At 36.5% G+C, this 5,205-nt stretch overlaps 1 long non-coding RNA gene across 1 annotated transcript; it reads right to left on the reverse strand.

The window, feature by feature from the left end:
* Nucleotides 1–348: 348 nt before the first annotated feature.
* On the reverse strand, nt 349–4,653 carry LOC133782352 (uncharacterized). The gene is made up of 2 exons (XR_009870465.1): nt 4,363–4,653; nt 349–591 (listed from the first exon to the last, which is right to left on the reverse strand). It is a non-coding gene; the product is annotated as an uncharacterized LOC133782352 (long non-coding RNA).
* Nucleotides 4,654–5,205: the final 552 nt, after the last annotated feature.

Here is a 5,205-nt window from a genome sequence, read left to right on the forward strand (position 1 = left end):
ATTTGAGAGTGCATAACAACACTTCTGCCTTCTGCCTCCATTATCATCGATGAGTAACTCCCCTTCTTTGGAATGGCTAACCCAACAACCCGACCCTTATATCTCTGACTACAACTCTAAAACTAACTTTACAACTTTTTGCACAGACTGCTGCATCAAAATTCACTTTTAATTTGTCTAAAGGATGAGGAATCCATTGAAGCTGATCGTTTGAGTTTGCTAAGCATCCCTGTAACGCCCTATTACCCTAGAGTCGTTACCATGTGATTTTAAAAGGTGCCATTAACTCGTTAATCGAGGTTTTTTACCAAAAAGTGTGATCAAGGTGAAGACTCCTTTATGTAAGAATTCAATATAAAAGTTTGGGCATTCATTTAAGTTGTAAAAGTGTTACATTGGGATCCCCAAAATATTGTTTAAAACGTAATTACAATTCAGAAGTTATTACACAGTCGACCTCAGCGACAAAATCTATCATTCATATAGTGTTCCTCAAAACTACCCCAGTCGTGACGGCCAGGTAGGCCAAATATGTACGCACCACTCCATACTCTCCAACTCATGCTTGGTCGGCCTTTCCCTTGCCCTTACCTGCACCATAGAACACCCGTGAGCCAAGGCCCAGCAAAAAAACTCCACAAACATAGCATGCAACAACATATCTCAGTAAACACATAACTTAAACAGATATAGCAAACAATTCACATAGCGGCCTAAGTCGATCAAGGTGCGTTACCAAGCACCAGGTTCATGGTCTTCATTGGGCAGGTGAGTACAGCACCCTAGATGGTCATGCCATGGCGACCTACATTTAGCATGCTTATTGTCGTTCGGCCTGCATTCAACATGCTTATTGTCAATCCCGTTAATCATAATTAACGTCTCACAAATTCCCGTTATCTCCAATATCCTCAAATAGTCACTAAATAATTTCCCATTACCTGATAAATCCCAATAATGCGCTAAATTACCAAATTACCCCTAGGCTCACCCCGAGCCAAGTGTTTGACCCCGTTATGACTAAACCGCTAACTTACTCATCTCGGACCACACATCTCAAATACACCCACATAACAATGTGGTCTCAGTCATAACACACATAATTACATTTAACCAAAACGGGCCCACATATATGTTTAATACACATAAACATGCATATCTAGTCATATCATTTTATAACCCAAGCAATCAAACAATGATGCATATATATCATGATTACACACGCAATAATACAATTAAATCATAATCAATGCACTAAGGCTTATTAGCAAGTTTGAGACGTTACAATCATAATAATTTTGAAGGAAAGATGTAGCCCAACTTGGAACTTCTTTTGGAGGAATGGCTGATTTCTTGAAAAACATAGAATTCCTATTGTTCCAAATAGCCTATATTAAAGAAAGAAGAACATTAAGATCTTGTTCTTTTAAAAGCTCAAAAGCACGAATTATAAAATCTGATATATCAAGATTAAAGTAGTCTGGATGAAAGTTGACAAATGTAGAATTCTTCCAAATATTTTGAGCTCTGGAACAATACATCAATGCATGAGAAATTGTTTTATAGGGAGTATCACAAAAAGAACAAGCAAGATCATGCAAAAATTTCCTGGAAAAAAGTTTAGAGGCTAATGGTAACAGATGAGAATAAACTCTCCATTCGAAGTGCTTAATTTTAGGTGGTAATTTCGAGTGCCACATATAAGACCAATACTTTTTTGGAGTATTGCAAATTTGATGATGAAGGAAAGGAATTTGATGACATAGCTAGATGATATGTTGTTTTTACTGAGAATTGGCCAGTCAAAGTTAAACTCTAAATGAGTGAATCTGGCTTCTGTGAAGAAGTAAGAGGAATGGAGAGATTGAATTATCACACAAAATCAATTTTAGAGCTCTATGATCCGAACCATAAAAACCTAAATGAAAAAAAGTAGTGCAAGGAAATAAATTATTCCAATTATCGTTTGAAATACACCAATCAAGCCTTTCATATACATTATTATTGGTCCAAGTATACCTACAACCATTATAAGGAATCAGACAAAGATTAAACCTATTTATGAAATCATTAAAGTCATGCATAGTTCTACCATTATTTACAGCTTTACTAAAGTCCCTCATTAGAAAACAAGAAAGCATTAAAATCTCTCCTTATGCAGGCCGGTGGTTTGACCCACTTAGAGAATCTTTGGATGCTTTCATGAAGAACATAACAAAGACCACAACAGGTTCAGTGACTATAAAATTGTACAAAGGCTCTGTGACTGTAACAAGCAGAAGTAGTCCCTTCAGTCTGTATAGGCAAGACATTTCATCGTTTGAGAGTGGAGACATATATGATCAAGCTGATGCTGCCGGCTTCATTCAGCTCTATGGGCTTCCAATGAGAGTTAGAGCAATGCTTGAGAATGGTATGTGATGTGATAGTCTTTTCTTGTAATAACAGTGCTGTTTGCACTAAGTCAGGCATTTGGGTTGTGTTCATGCAATTCTCATAATAAGCCATGGAGAAAAAGGAGCTTTATCATGGATTCTAACAAGCAAAGTCCGGGTTAAAGATCTACTATTTACATAAGGAGATCCATAGAAACCAGTAAAATGGAAAGCATTACTATTATCAAAAGAGACGTAAAAGTCAATATGGTTTAGGGAGTAAGAAAGTAAACTAACATTTTTATTTTTTAAGTACAAAAGCATCAACCCTCCCCCTAGATTTTTCCTAGGAACTTCAAACCCAAAATCAAAATGCAACTGTTTCTTAATCCTATCTAAAGAGCCTTTACAAAGCTTAGTTCCAAATAGAAATAAAACGGAAGATTTATGTTGCCTGAACAAAAGAGAGAGTTGTTGGAATGCATGAAGGCTCTCCAATCCTCGTGCATTCCAGCTTACAATACTCATTTTTCAGGGTGGGGTTGCTCAGCAACACCCGCCTGTTCAGCATCAAAATAGATTGGGCTCTTTTGAAAATGGAACGGGCTGTTCCACCTCTTGCCCTTGCTCTTTTGAAAATGGAACGGGCTGTTCCACCAATGACAATTGGTTGTTTGGTTAAAAAAGGTCTCTTCACTCCTGTAGCAGTGGGAAAACATTTTCCAGCAACAGAAATCAGATTCCCAGTTTGAACAACCGAGGCTGACATATCAGCATAGCTTTGAATCATTTCAGTTGTTACCATAACAACCTCAGTCATGACAGCACCAGAAGTAACAGGGATGGTGAAACTTCCATCATCATGGAAGCAACTTGATTTCCATTATTAGAGGACATAGTAGCATCAGGAATGTAGTTGGGGTTAATAGGAAAAGGAACCATAATAGTAGGGTTTTAGACATAAGGCGGAGCATTTAGAACGGGTGTAGGTTTGGTAGCAGCAGGAGAAGCTTCAGCAGGGTAACTCACCATGTATTGCAAAACCACATCTTGGTTGGAGATTATATTACCAGCATCAGTGGATGAAGAGCCCTTATCAGGATTGGGAGAGGTGATTTCTTGGATGGTGATGGAAGAAGGAATGCTAAAAGGGATAAGTTTCACAAGAAAATTGGCAGTGGCTCGAAGGGAATGTTGGTATGGGAGTTCAGGTTTGACCATGTACTCATCACATTTTTGGAGATATTTGACACAATAGGTATAAACGTGGTCTAACATGCCACAGTAATAACAAAAATTAGTAAGCCTTTCATATTTGAATTCAAGCCATTTCTAAGAACCTTACCGATTGGTTTGTTAACATCCAAAAGGACCTTAATTCTAAGAAAATCCCCATACTTTTCAAATAGGGTGGACAAACCAACATCAATAAGGTCACCTATTGCAGCTCCTACTAGCTTGGCTAAGTCCGAAGATCTCCTATCAAAAGGGATTGAATAAACCTGGACCCAGAGTGGAACAAAGTGTAATAGAGAAAGTTCTATGGTATATAATCCATCTGGAATCCCAAAAAGGATTAAACTTTGGTCATAATTCCATGGTTGTCCTTCTAAAACCATTTTCCTATCCCCTTCACAACCAAATTGGGCAAGAAAAAGTCTTGGGGAGTGATCAGTAATGGTAGGAGGAAGTCGGGTTGGCCATAAGGTTATTTTTTTCATTATTTCCTTTTAAACGATTTTGTAGTGAAACCCCTAAAAACTAAATAGAAGGAAACATCAGATACAACTAGACTCTCAGTGGACTCGACTAAAGCATGCACACTGTTTTCTTCTTTGGTCAGATTAAGAGCGCTAGACAAAGACCAACAATATCATCCATTTTCAACTCAGAATCATCAAACAGGAAAATAACAGAGGTATAGAGGAATTTAAGCAGAGATCTGAGTAAAACCCAAATAAAATAGAAATAAGCTTGGGAAACATACCTTCTCAGCGGAGGGATATACAAAATAGGCAATGATAACCAAAGTACTTCAGCACTTCCGGCTATCTCCCTAGTTCTAGACATAATTATCAATGATTTCATAGAAAATGTAAAAATGGCGGTTAAGAAGGACCAGGGTGAAGTTGCTGAAGGTTCCAGAGTTTTTTTTTAAAAAAAAACCTCAGGGTTTGATTATTGAGAATATTATTCATTTTAACACAAGGTTCAGTTAAATATACAAAAACACATACTCCAACGAGATATAAACCCACAAAATAAGATCACATTTACCCATTACCTCTGCCATGTTGAAGCTCATTGCCTTTTCATATTCAAGTCTGTACAGCCCAGCACCTGATTTATAAGCGGTAATATAATGCTCAAGTTTTTTTGTTCTTTTATCTTTGCAAAATAAAGTCTAAATCATACTAAGGTCTAGAAAATACAAGGAAATAAAAAACAGGGACAAATTAGACCATGAACAAATAACAGTAGACCAAAAAGAAAAGAATTGTTTTGTTGATGTGAAATTACGAGGAATTGATCGACCATTTTATGACTAGCTTCGAGTTCATTATAAATAAATAAAAAAAAATTCCCTAAAACAAATCAATAAAAATTTTATAAACACTTTTTTTTAGAGAGAGTTAAACTTTGCCACTCCTTACATTTGAGAGAAAATAGTGTCTTGAGATTGCAGGTCCAAATCTTTTGGTACAAGGTCATCATGAAAAAGTAAAAGATTTTTCTTCATAATAAGATTGTATTTATTAAGTTGAATCTAATCCCAACCGTAGATTTGATATTAGCATCTATAATTTACATCAAAACATTAGACAAATTT

Source organism: Humulus lupulus, chromosome 6, assembly GCF_963169125.1.
Source record: "Humulus lupulus chromosome 6, drHumLupu1.1, whole genome shotgun sequence".
Taxonomy (NCBI): Eukaryota; Viridiplantae; Streptophyta; class Magnoliopsida; order Rosales; family Cannabaceae; genus Humulus; species Humulus lupulus.